At 40.0% G+C, this 14,224-nt stretch overlaps 1 pseudogene; it reads left to right on the top strand.

Moving 5' to 3' along the window:
- LOC142426193 (protoheme IX farnesyltransferase, mitochondrial pseudogene) overlaps positions 1-13,442 on the top strand; it is a 45,766-nt pseudogene extending 32,324 nt beyond the window's left edge.
- The last annotated feature ends 782 nt before the right edge of the window (positions 13,443-14,224 follow it).

The raw sequence follows: 14,224 nt of genomic DNA, 5'->3' as shown, positions 1-14,224 counted from the left end.
ATGACTCAGCACGTTCATGATAAATGGTAGTCCACACACCACCCTCCCTTACTGGACTATTTTATAACTTCTCAAATTGTATCCTTCATTCCCCACCACCTCTTTCCTCAGGCATTTTCAATTCATTCTCCAAATAACACTCAAGCTACTCAAAGCCCAATTAAATTCTACCACTTTCTTCCGTACACGTCTCTAAAGGCTCCCAATGATGCTTTAAACATTACAGTCACTCACAAGGCCTGCATGATCTTGCCCCTCACTCTCTCTCTCTGACCTCTTTCCCTAACAATGACATATAGTCTACATACTCACTGCCCTTATTTTCTGTCTCTTGAACGTGACCATCTAACTACTTCTGAGTTTCCTGCTTCTTCTTTCACTTCTAAGAGTCATTTTCTTAAATCACAATGAATGGCTGCCTTTCATCTTACTTCCAGTTATTCCTCTTGAGGGAAATCTAGGACCACATTAAAGTCATTTGCCACAAATAAACCCTACTATTCGGTCATCGTTGTTTATGTTTTTACTTCATATAGTTCAGATTAGAACTACTCATTTCTTTGTTAATGTATATGTTCTATATTTCCCCCAAGCCCTGGTGGTGTAATGGTTACAAGTTGGGTTACCAATTGCAAGGTCAGTGGTTCAAAACGACCAGCCGCTCTATGGAAGAAAGACAAGGCTTTCTACTGCAATGAAGACTGACAGTGTCAGAAACCCACAGTGACAGTTCTACCCTGTCCTAAAGACTCGCCTGAGTCAGCATCGACTCAATGGCAATGTGTTTTATATTACCCTGATTAGAAAATCATATATATCAAGGAAACTAGTTTTTCCTTACAAGTGTATTTGAGGTACCTAGAGGAGTACAGACAATAATCATGTATTGAGCGAGAGAATGAATGATATGAGTCAGTTTGTTCAGAGTGCCCTGAAATATTGCTTTTAGTGCCTTACTAGGACATTATTTATTATCATACATATATTCCAGTCATCAAATGTGCTCATAGCTTTAGAAGGCTATTCCTTCATCCTCATGACCTGACATGTTCAAATTCACATTCTAGTTTATTATAATTTCTCTTAGGCAATATATTACTGATGGGAACGTCATGAAAAATTGAATTTAAAACTAATGAATTTTTTAAAGTATCTTTGTGGATGGATGGATGGATCTCACTAGCTAGCTAGACACAAAGACAATGGCTGGGATGTAAGAGAAACTAAGAGAGGGAGAGTTTGATATGGATGCTGATCTACAGCTAGATCAGAGAATTAAAGGTCGTGGAGTGAAAAGGTATCTATCTATGCATTTACCTATGTAGAGATTCAAAATAAAACCATCTGCAAGTCTAATTTAATCACTTCTGGACTTTGTTACCAATGACCTTTATTAGGGGTGATCTTATTAGCGGATTAGCTTTGTTAGGGATGACCTTGTTCAAAATGTAAATAACTACAAAATTTGAGCTGATCATTTGTAGTTGTGTTAGTCTGGGTAGACCAGAGAAAAAATTCATAGACACTCACATGTGTATAAGAAAGAGCTTTATATACAAGAGCAGTTGAATATTGAGAAAACACCCCAGTCCAGATCAAGCCCATAAGTCCATTATTAGCCCCTATGTGTGATACCAATCTATCAAATCCTCTTTCAGACTCACAAAACACATGCAATGATACTAAATTCAGGAAGATCACAGGCCAGTGGGTGGGAAGTCCTGTGGATCCAGTGGTGTTGTGAGCATCTCAGCGCTGTCAGAGGTCTTCATGTGGTTTCTCCATTTCCCAGGGTATAGGCTCCATCAGCACAGAGCCATGTGTCCTGTCAGTACAGCATCTCTCAGGGAGTGAGTCAAAAGAGAGAGAGAGAGAGAGTATGTCTCCCATCTCCAAGGAGGAATTGCAGGAGTACCCAGAATCCTCAGAGGAAGGCCATGCCCTCCCAGAGGCCTCCTTGGCTATCACCCAATTGACAGACTAGACTCCATCCCTCACTCTCAGTCCTCTCAAGTCCCAAATTGACACCAGGTTATGTAACTACCACAATGGTATTTTTAATGCTGCCCAGAATTAGTATTCATTCAGCAGAACATAAAGGAAATATTCGCCTGACGTGTTCTTATAAACCCTGCAGATTGTGTTCATGAAAACTAGACTCAATCATCGTGGTAAAAACTTCCCTATAAATATCCTTTTCTCTATGCATGTGTGGACACTGCTGAACAATGGAATGCACACCTGAGGGGCATGCTGTCTTGGAGAGCCTGCAGATCTTCACCCTTCACTTAGGGACCAGTCTCATTTTACTTCCATCCATTTTTTATATGATGTGATGACACATGTACTTTAGTTTTTGCCTTCTTTCTCTACGCCACTTACCAAACTGCTTACCTCAAAGGGGTTGTAGTGAGAAAGTGAGAGTCCCCTTTCTTCTAGAAGGTTCTGCTTACCTCCACAGGCTGCTTGGTATTATCATCTCCTTTATCTGGCTGTACTTTTATCCATATGTATTATATATAGCACAATGTGAAGGAATGCCCATCCTCTAGCTATGATGGGAACCAAGATGCCATTATCATTTAGCAAGTACGAAAGCGAATTATGTGGTATGAGCACAATGATCCTGCACAGAGGAATATAGCTTGACATTAAATTAATATATTTCTAAATAGTAATGTGGATATGCCAATACATATATTTTAATTGGCCTGAGCCAAAATGCTATACAAATGATATATGTGGTTTAATATACATGCTTTTAAATAGTCAGGACAGCCAAAAATAGCACCAGTCCATTTATGTCGCTGGTTTAGTTAAAATGATGATGGAGATGTGCAGCATTTCTCCCTCTTTGTCTCTCTCTCCCTCTCACACAAGCTCTTCACTCTTTGTCTCCGCCCCTCCCACTCACACCCACCCCTCTCCAGGGTTTTAGTCGAAATAAGCTATATTTTATGGATGGTCACAGTGATTTATTGAATCACTCCAAAGTAACAAAAGGTTGTCATTTTGGTCAAAATTAAAAATCTAATCATTTTGGGGTCCTAAATGCTTTCAGAATATAACTAGATATTCTACCAAGTTAACTAGCTTCTCATTTTTGCAATTTTTTCTGGAAAACAAACATCTATGGTTCCAGTGTATGTGCTATAGTAGACGGCCCTATGGCTCTCTGAGATTGGAACTCTTGAAAGCGTATAGAAAATCTCTCTCCCACAGACCTGTGGTGGTTCTGAACTAGTGACCTTGAGGTTAGCAGCTTAGCACATAGCCCAATATGCCACCTGGGCTTCTCAGAAGGGCAGAAACAGAAAGGAAGGCCCTGGAGGAGATGCGCGGACACAGGGGCTGCAACAATGGGCTCAGGCGCAACAATTGTGAGGATGGCACCGGACCGGGTGCTGTTTCACTCTGCTACACGCAGGGTCTCTGTGAGGGGCACCTACCAACAGCAACCACAAATTATCCAGGTGGCAGGAGTACATGCCTGGTGGATCTTTACTATTTCGCGTTTTACGTGCATGCAACACTTCTGAATTCTTCACACCTACCCTTTCTGGCAAACTCCATTTTCCCCACTTTCAAATATATAATCGATCTATCACGGGCTGGATTGCTGGGAGAGTTAGTCTGCTACCCACAAGTTCAGCAGTTTGACAGCACCTGGCCACAGAGGAGATGAGGCTTTCTGCTCCGTAAGCTATCACAGCCCCAGCTTCCCTTACAGCATCTCTATGAGTTGGAATGGGCTCAATGGCTGTGTTCACTTTTGAGTTAAATTCTGGATAAATCAGTACAGGCTGTGAAAAGCTGACACACTTTAGGCAAACTTTGGTCATAGCTGAATAATGATGATGGTTGGACTGGAAAAGATATATTTTCTTAGTAAAATGATAAGTGAAATGAACTACCAAAGCTATGCTGAACAATGCTACAAAAATATATTCACAAGAAGGGGAAAAGAAAATTAGAATATTTTAATTCTTGCTTAATTAGAAAAAATGAAGATAAACAGTAATTTATGTTCAAGTGGGCAAATAAACTGTCATGTAACATAAAAGAGTTGCAAAAATGACTCATATTTTTCTATTCACTAGGGAAAATAATTACATGAGAAAAGGATTTGTAGAAACTCACCATTTTGCCTTAAAGGATTAAGAAAGCACAAAGCAGCCGAGAGCCTGTAAGAAAGGCTCTGTTTTCTTTGATCCTTTGTGAAGGTATTTTTAGTGGGAGGGAAGAGGAAATCAGATTCCACGCAAGAATATTCATGAAGAAGGTTAAAATGCCTGCTGGAATTGAGTGAAAGTAAAATTGAAGAAAACATCAGGCACGATTTAATAAGAGGCATTGCATGGCGAGGCTTAGAAGCAAAGCCTTGTTTTGCTGTGTGTGGGGGTGGGGTGCATGCAGAATTTCCTTTCCTACATACAAGGGCAAGTTGGAATTTGAAAGGAAAAAAATAGATGATAAAGGTTATGAAAAGAGACAGGAACCCAAAGGAGTCACCACCAAGTTGATATTGTCTCACAGTGACCTGGGTATTAGCATAATTTGACCCTGCAGGGTTTTCAGTGCCTGCTCTGTAGAGAGGAAGTAGGTCAATTGCCAGACCTTTCTTCCAAGCTGCATTTGTGAATGAAATCAGACCTCCTGGATTAGTTGTGTAGTGATAGCATCGCTTATAAACAGTTTTATTTCAAGAGAGTGTTGCTCATGTTAGCACCAATTTCCTGTTGAATTGTGACTGCTTTAACATGCTTTGATACTTGTAGTGTTCTAAATGATTTTCTATTTTTTATTGATTTTTGACTAACATTCTTTCATTTTTCCCTTAAAAACGGTACCTGACATGTATGTTGGGAATTATGAGACAAGATTAGATGTTTTCAAAGCCAAGATTTATTGAGGTAGCACATTCTCCTCCATGTAATCAATTAGATGCCTGTTAGTTTGAAATGCACCCATCTTTCAACTAAACCCTCTTGGAGCACACCAATCTGAAATTCACTGCCTTGAGAATTAGAGTCGCTTTTACAAGGTGTAATAAGGAGCCAGGGAACCTGGGTGGCACAATGGTTAAGTACCCAGTTGTTAACTGGAAGGCAGATTGAACTTGATCATTTGGTCTTGTAGAAACTTACACCCTAGGAAAACCTAACAGGCAGCGGTACTCTGTGCTCCGGGATCCTTAGGAGTCTGAATGGACTCAACAGCAGTAAGATAATAACTGACGCAGTAGGGTCAAAACGAATCCAGCACCCACGGGGTTTCATACCTGTTTTCAGGCTATACAAACCAACTGCCGAGTGAATCTCAATTCATGTGATCCCATATATGTCATAGTTACTAGAATATTCATTTTTTTTGGTAAAAAATACGGTGGCAAATATATACATGAAAAAAAAACACGTACTATCTCAGCAATCTCTACATGGACACTGTCATGCCCTTGATTCTATTGTTCAAGTGGCCTCACCATTTTCCCGATCATTTTTTACATCATTCCGCCATCATTAACACAAAAGTGGTGCTCACTAATTTAAAAAGAATCCCCCTTCTCCGCCCCGCCCCTCCCGTAGCTGCTAATTATCTCGGCTGTCTATGTATTTGCTTATTTCACGTTCGTGAAAAGGTTTCACCTTTGTCCTCTTGAGGCTGAAATTTCACTCCGCATGTGTTCTCATGGTTAAGCCAAGTGGAGGCACGGACGGAGCAAGATCTCGCTCCTCTGTTGGACTCGGGAGTACTCTCCTGTGTGCACGCACCGCCTAGCGTCTGTCTGTTCATTTTCATGGACGTGTCCGTTGTGTCCACTTTTGGACGCCTGGGAAACGTGCTCCTCTTCCTTTTGGTGACCGCGTTTCCTCAGATTGGCGGAGGCTCTATTCTGAGGTTAATGTCACATAACCACTCATCACATTAACTGTTTGCAATGCCAAAGGACTGGTTCCATGGTCTTTTAACGCCCTAGTAAACTAAGGAGTTGTTACTCCTTTTGGGTAAAGTGAAGGAAACAGAGAGAGAAAGAGGGAGGGAAAAGTCTCATTTCTCATGATATAATTGTTCCTAAACTCCAGGGAGAGAATCCTGTGGGAATTCTTAGAGTTAGCCAACTTTGTTGTTTGTAGATTTTTTTCATACATTACAGAGGGTACCCCCCCCCCCCCCACGCTGGGCCCCTGTTCCCTCACCGTGTGCCTTCTGACCCAGGGTGGAATGGCATATCCGCTCCCTGTTCCCATTTTCACTAAGTGCGACAGTGAGCAGTTCAGGAAGTACCAACCGTGCTACTCTGCATACAAGTGACGGCAGTTCCACAATCCTCCTTGCTCTCCTGTCTCTTCCCCTGCTGTCATTTTGGGGGTTTTATCCCAACAGGCACTAAAAACGGTTTGTTTTGTCTCATGCTTCTGAGATTACGCTGTCTACATGACTGATAGCTACTCCAAGGGAATAGTTTCATACATGCTAGACATGATGCTCCTTGACACATATGCCTTAGCTCATTTCATCAAGCCCCTCTAGGAGATGCTTGCCACCGGTGCCTACATTTTAGAAATGGAAAGCAAAGTTTAGAAAGTGGTGTGAACGGCAGGAAATAGTAGAGCTCAGCTTCCGAGTGAATATGAAGCCATGCTGTCTGAGTCTGAACTCAACTCGTATTGAGTTCTTAAAATCTAGGAATGGGGAATTTCGAAGGCTCAGACATCACTAGGCATGGTGTATATAAAGAGCTGTAAAATTAGAATAACCTTTATAAAGTCATGTCAGATCTGAGGGTGAGATTCTATAATGTTTGTGTATTACTATTACGATTCAATGCCCTACTCACACTAAACTGCCATTTAATCATTCCAACTCACTGCAACCCTATAGGACAGGAGAGAACTGCACTGTGGGTTTCAGAGACTATAAATCTATACAAGGAGTACCAAGTCTCATCTTTCTCCTGTCGACAGACAGGTTGGTTTAAACTGCTGACTTGCTATTAGTGGTTCAACACATAATCTACTAAGCCACCAAAGCTCTGAGTGCCTCAAGGCTCCAAGTACCTACAAGAAGTTAAATAAATATGTAATGGATAATGTGTGTTTGTATATATCTAAAATGTACATTTTATATATTAATCACATATAAGATTGTATATAATTATTCATTATAAATATATTATATAAATAAATATATAATCGCATTATATACAATACAAATATTATATTTTAAAAGTATGCCACTTAAATAAATGTTACATATAACAATTATAAACTTATTTAACATGATGCATAAATGCATATATTAGACATTTATTATAATATAATGGAGACTGATGCCTTTCTACTCCCATAATGATTTACAGTCTCATAAACACACAGAGGCAGTTCTGCCCTGCTGTGTGCTGCTCACTATGAGTTGTAATCTACTCAATATCAATCAATCAATCTATCTTTGTTTCTGTTATCTAGATTTCTCTCTCTTCCCTCTCCCCTTCATTCCCCCCTTCCTTGCTTTCTCTTCCCTCCCCTACATCTCTCCTTTCTCAGTGCATCTATCCTATAAATCATAACTCCTAAATATTACAGTTCACAGTCTGGCCAGGTATCAGGGAATGCTTCATGTTTGCTGTGATTCATTAGACGTAAAATTGCCCAGATGAATCCAAATTGTCTTGTAGTAGAAATAGGTACTTGTAAATGATTAGTAGTTATGAATTATCTATGAACTATCTTTCTAAATATGGTTCTTTTTCTTTGAGCAACATTATGAACATGTAAGGAAGAATAATTCTGAAATGAAAGAAATTTTTCTCTAAGCTGAGTCACATATGCTTTCAAAGGAATACCAAAGGTAGATGGAAACTGTGATTGGAATGTTAAGATTCTAATATTTACAGCCACGAAATCTGAAGCTGAGAACATCGCATTTTCTCCTTTTGCATGTGTACAAAGAAGGAAAGCAAAACATACCTTTGGTGATATGTGGAATCAACAAACCAGCTGACAGTCTTTATAAAGTTTGTTTTAATAACTTTTAATAATCCAGCAGGTAATATAGCAATTCCCTTTGATTCGGTAAAGGGCGTGTAGTGTGTGTGCGCGCGCGCGCGCGCACGAAATCTTATACTTGTCATGCTGTATCTACAATACAACACTAGAGGGCAGTGCAGCTATTAACATTCTTCCACGCTGGCCTTCCATCAAATGTTCTTATACTTTATGGAATATAGAAAGCATACATTAATTTAAAATAAACTGCACGCGTTTGTTTTAAAAGCACTTAGCTTGTACCTTATGGTTAATAGATTTGAATCGCTTGGAGGCCTGATGCACATGGCGTAGTGAACATAATGAATTTGGCAGGTTTTTTAAAGAAAGGAGGGAAGACAAATATGAACGAAATTCTTTCATTTGCCTTGATACCTTAAGGGGAACAAAATCTGAAATAATGCAAAACCTTTATGAACAAGCTGGTAGGTAAAAGTATTAGTTTACATTTAAATTAAACTAGCTTAGAAGAGAAGAAGAAAGGGTAGGACTCAAATCGTTTCCAGCATCTCGTTGGAAATGCAAAGGAAAAATCTGTATTTGTATTTATTTAGATGAATGCCTCCAGTTTTTGTGGACATTTCTATTGATGATGGGCATTTGGGCGCTGATATGGAGGTCGAACGAAGATGCCTTGAACACAAAGCCCAGAAGGCTGTATTGGGGTGAGTTTGGGTTGGATGACTTCAACAACCTTCACGAACGAAGAAGGGACAGAGGAGACTAGCAATATATTAGGAATTTATGCCCTTTCAATGGCCAGACGTAAAAGAATAAATTTATAAACAGAAGGCAGCCAAAATGAAAACATCCTATCGTTCTATTTCCTACAGTGACAAGAGATATATATTTTTTACATTGTAGACAGACCTGCTTTAGAGATAGATGGTCTGATTTCAGCATCTCAGCGGTGGATAATAGATTCCCCTCCGAACCACATAATTAAAAAATGACATTTCTGTTACTTTGTGCCAACCCAGTTCTCCTGCTGCCCCTGGCTCCCAGGCTGCCAGCCCTACAGGGTACAGCCAAACAAATTTTGCATTATTCAGTGGGACGATGGAAGGTCGTGTTAACAACAAAAGTTCCTTCTGGGGAGACCCGAGACTTTATTACATTCTTCTTTACAAATTGCTCTCTCTGCTTTTATTTTGCCTTTCTTTGTTCTCTTTAGTTTTTTCCTCCTAATCCTGACAACAAAAATTATGATGAATCATGAGATTAAGGCATCACATTTTACAAGTTAACTAGATGATGGACAGCCTGTGTGGCTTTTTTAACCTACAAAGAGAAATTCAGAATCAGCCAAAGAAGAGACCAAGAGCTATAAGAAAAGCGGGGAAGTATTTAACTCAAAAATGCAGTTTATGTCCATATCTGGGGACACAGAATTTAGAAGAAGTGTCTCAGAGCTTTGTTATTTTTTCTTGCTCGCTTGCTTTCTGGAAGATTTCCTGCCAGAAACTGGCCACAGACTGAGCAACTGGTCTCTCTGCGTTTCCCCGTCGCTGTGCATCTCCGAAACTCTTGTGTGTGAGACAAGTCTCCGATGAACAGTTACTAAGGTGTAAATGGATCCCTACATGTCACAACACTGGTTATTAGTGAAGCCAGGACCAGCACCAAACCTCTTGATTCTTATTTGCGGTGTTTACATAACAGCTCATACTCTGCATGTGTCTTTAGTCAAAAGTCACCGATATAACTTTCCTGTATATTTTTAAATGTCTTACTTTTATAAGTAGATATGAAAGACTCATATGCATGCCATGCAATAGATTCAATTTTTCAATCTTATAGCCTTTAATCAATATAAAATGCTGATATAGATACCACCCTGACCATTTAGGAAGGGAGAGAGGTGCCCACAGAGTATGATGACCTTTGGTGGGACCTTCCCCACTCTTAGGAATTGGGCAATGTTTCCCAGTGCTGGCCACCACATGCCATCTTTATTATTTAGGTCTGTGGGTGTGGCTTTAGCACAATATTTGTTATAGAGAAGGCTCCCTGAAGATACATAGTCACTCATAATGTTGGTCTCTCTCCTAATCAGTTATTAAGTAATGCCCACAAAACATGACGGATTCTGAAAACAGACTATGAGGATTCATATTCAACTTCGTGTATTTGCTTTTTGTCATTGGCATAAACGCTCTAGGCTTCTTTTAACATGTAAAGTGAGGACAGTAATATTACCTATCTCATGCATAGAGTTGTTGGGGAATTAAATTATAAAAGTAGTGAAATACACAACTTCTAATAGTTGAAATACTGCCTCCAGAAAGTGAAGTGTTCAGCAAAAGCATATAAATTTATACACATGTGCAGATATTATCATAACTAAAGATTATAAAACTCTATTAAGGCATAGGAAATACAGGGGAAAAGTGGTAAAAAATGTATATTAAGTGAAAGTACTATATATCTACTGGGTGATATCTTTGCTCTCTTCCTGAATTATTTAGGATCATATTACTAACATCATACAAAATTAGTATATAAGACAATAATACTTATTAAAATATGGAAGATATGTAAAGGGATATTTATTTCATAATTTTTAAGAATCATAAAGTATTGGAAATAACTCGACTACCTACTGGTAATGAAGTAAAACCTAAGGTGTACAAATAAGATTACAATGTATTGGTAAAATTGGAAGCAGGTATAAATAACTTTGAAATGATTTAGAAAGTTCATCGTTAGGAAATAGCATCATGCAATGGATACCTAGAATATGGTTTATATAATAAAAATAGAAATAAGAGAAGCCCATATGTTGCCTTATTTGTGATAAAGATGAGAATAGAAATATCCAATCGAGTGTTACAGATGAGGAAGAAGTGACACTTCTTAGTGCATATTAATTTTGTTTTTGCTTTTGAAATCTTGAACTGAGGTTCATTTTAATATCTTTATATCTATATCTGTGTCTATAATTATATATCCATATCTCTGTCTCTCTCTCTATATATAATAGAGATTCATGTTTAATGGAATATGAACAACAATTACTGCATCTAATGGCACTCCAAAAGTATAACATAACCACATTGAAGAGAGTATGGAAGAATCAAGAAAAGAAACTTTGGTAAGCATTCGGTCTACTGTAGCAATAAGGAAAGAAAGGAAGGAACACGTACATTTATTGTACTTTAGTAAATGTTTTCACAGAAGAATGGGTTCTCAAATCTGAAACTATTTTGTAAGTATATTATAGTGGTATCCAAGTTTCTCTCAGTCAAAAATATACTTATAAGAAAAGGAAGTAAAGATAAATGGTATGATGTTAAATTGGAATCAATATAGAAAATCATGCATTTTAAAATATTTTTGTCGTTGAGAATATGCACAGCAAAATATATACTGACCCAGTCATTTCTACAGGTACACTGGGGATGCTGAGGCCAGTCTTTCACTTGTGAAACCATACTCCCTTTCTAATTTGCTTTCCATATTGCTCCACCCTCAAACATAAATCAGTGCCCCCAATTTTCTATCTAATCTCTGAGTTGATGACAGTGTGATTGTATATATGTGAGGAATTCAAAAATGTCATGTAAAAATTCCAATATCGTTTAATTCCATCTGCTCCGTGAACTTTCAGAAGCACCCTTGTATATAGATCTTGAAAGGGCAAAATGTCTCAAAGAAGACATTTTTTTGTGAGCTAAGCTAAAATTTTGTTTAGGAAGCTTGGCAACCTAGTTGGTTATGCATTGGGCTGCCAGCCACAAGAAGGTCAGTCTTTCAAATGCACCAGCTGCTCCATGTTGCATCTTTTCCATGAGGCTTTTTACTCCTGTTACGATTCAGAGCCTCTATGGAGGTCAATGAAAGCCCCAAATCCACTTGCAGACCTCCCACATGGATTAAGTCTCTGATGAATCTGCTGTTATCCTTGACCAGGAATGTGAATGGCTTTGCTATAAACACAGTTCATTGGAAAATGGATTAATGCATGTACAGTTAGATTAAAACTTAGCACCTGATTTTTTTCCCTTTTGACACATTTTTTATTTGTTGTAATTCATATGATTTTCTCTTTTCTTCCCTGTGCTTTGTTTCATGATCGTTGTTGGGGTTTGGGGAGGTATGGTATCCTTTACATGAAATCCAGGGCAGTAATTGCATTAATGATTTCTTTACGTTATGTTAGGGGCGTTGGGGGTAAATGAGAAGCTAAGAATCATGGGTATAAATATGAAGAAAACGTTCTAAGCTGGATTGTGGTGATGACTGCACAATTCTTTTAAAGGTATTGAAACAGGGGAAAGCAACAGGGGGTGTCCAGTGGCCAGAGAAGAGAGAGGACATGGGGTTCCCAGAGTGGCCCGAGCCTGGCAGGATGGCTGCATCCCCATACACTCTCTCCTCCTGACTCAGGAATCCCTTCGCAAGTTCACATGCCTTTTGGGGACCATCAATCAGCAGTGGGTGATGTGTCAGCACTTTCTAACTCCTTTGTGCGCATGTAAATCACCAAAGTGAACAGCAGCCCCAAGCAGCAAGAGAAACCTAAGCCAGAACCAACAGCATCTCCTTTCCTGGAGAAAACATCTTTAACTCAAGCCAAAGCAGAACTCTATGAGATGAGAGCTTAGCCTTGTCCAGAAAGCTAAATGTGTAGGAATGCTAGAACTAGACTCGGACTCAACACTCGGAAGGTCAACAGAAGTGGGAAACGAGACAAGAGATGAAAAGCAATGGAAAGAAATGAAGCTGCATCGGGATGACTTGCCTGGAAGTGCAACTCGCCTCTCCAGATTCAAACTCCAGGTCTAGTAGTCAGCATCCGTTCAGCTGGATGTGCACTGACTCCAAGACCTTTTGACTTGCCCGGCTTCCTGCCCACTTGTGTTGGAACCAGCTTTGCATCCTGTGCTGCCAATTCGCTCACTCAGTTTTCCTGAGATGCTATTTGACTCAAACCTGAACAGGACAAAGAGCAGACCTTTGGCTCCTGCACAGATCCACCCACGGCTCACCATGTAGTGTCCTTTGCCACTCGCTGTGCTGTTCCAGGAGTTGCCAGGGGGACAGGCTCCCTGGAGGCTCTGAGAGCCTGCAGCATTTTCCTGTACACCTGTTGTGAGACGCCACTGGGTGGGAGCGGGATTTGAGGCCATCCTGTCTATTATGGTCTGCACATCAGCCACTGGCCACCTAGATGCTGGGGCATCTCTTCTGGGAGGAATCCTCTACGCTTGGCAGTTCCCACACTTCAAGCCCAGAGCTGGGGCCTCAGGGCAGACTACTCAGTGAGAGGAGGGAAGCTGCCTCAAGATGTTGGTCACACCCCCAGCCCTGTGCACGTGTGGGGCCCTCAGCCACTCACTGCCTGGCCTTTATGGGACTGTCCACCGGGCCCCCCTGCTGGATGTCACCGCATGACCCATCGCCATCATCTCCCTCCCCATCAACTTGTATATCTCCTACCCCCAGTTCCAGTTCTACAGACCTGATTTGTGCCAAGAAAGGTTCTGCAGCCTCAGGCATCTGCCCCTGCTGCTAAGCAGGACAGGACAGGTGGCCACCGAGAGCCCAGTGAGAGTGAGGCAGCAACGCTGGATGATGAGGGAAGAAGGAGCCAAATAGCATAAGGAAAATGAACTGGGAGGTGTTCTTCATTTCCCTTGGCAGTTGGTGATACCAGAGTGTGGGGAGAGAAAGCCCCCGTTCAGTGAGCACAAGACTGTAAAATAATTTGGCGTTCCAAAATAAGAGAAAAAAGCATATTTAAACTACTGAATTGTGTTGTGTGTGAATTCTATATAATTAAACTGTTGAAAATATCAGTTCAAAAGAGAAAAACAAATCAGTAGCTTCAGAAGCCCATGGGGTAGATCTGTTCTGTCCTATATGGTCACTATGATATACTCTAGGCAGTGGCAGTAGGTTTTATTTAATTTTTTTTATTTTTTCATATCATGGCTTTTCATGTTTATACAGAGGAATAAAGAAACAAATAAAATGAGTTGTGTGTATTTGTGTATTAGTATATGTCTTGGTTCTATTCAATGAGCTTAGTAGCAATGATATTTATTCAGATGTGAATAAATAAGTGACTGGTGAAAAAAGCAAGAACTCTTACAGTAGCATTACAACTAATTAACGTGAGGGACGTGATGGAAATAGAGAATCGCATCGGGAAAGCTGCCCGATCATGCTTTTAG

This window comes from Tenrec ecaudatus, chromosome 14 (assembly GCF_050624435.1).
Source record: "Tenrec ecaudatus isolate mTenEca1 chromosome 14, mTenEca1.hap1, whole genome shotgun sequence".
Classification (NCBI taxonomy): domain Eukaryota; kingdom Metazoa; phylum Chordata; class Mammalia; order Afrosoricida; family Tenrecidae; genus Tenrec; species Tenrec ecaudatus.
This window is presented reverse-complemented; position numbering and strand designations above follow the sequence as displayed.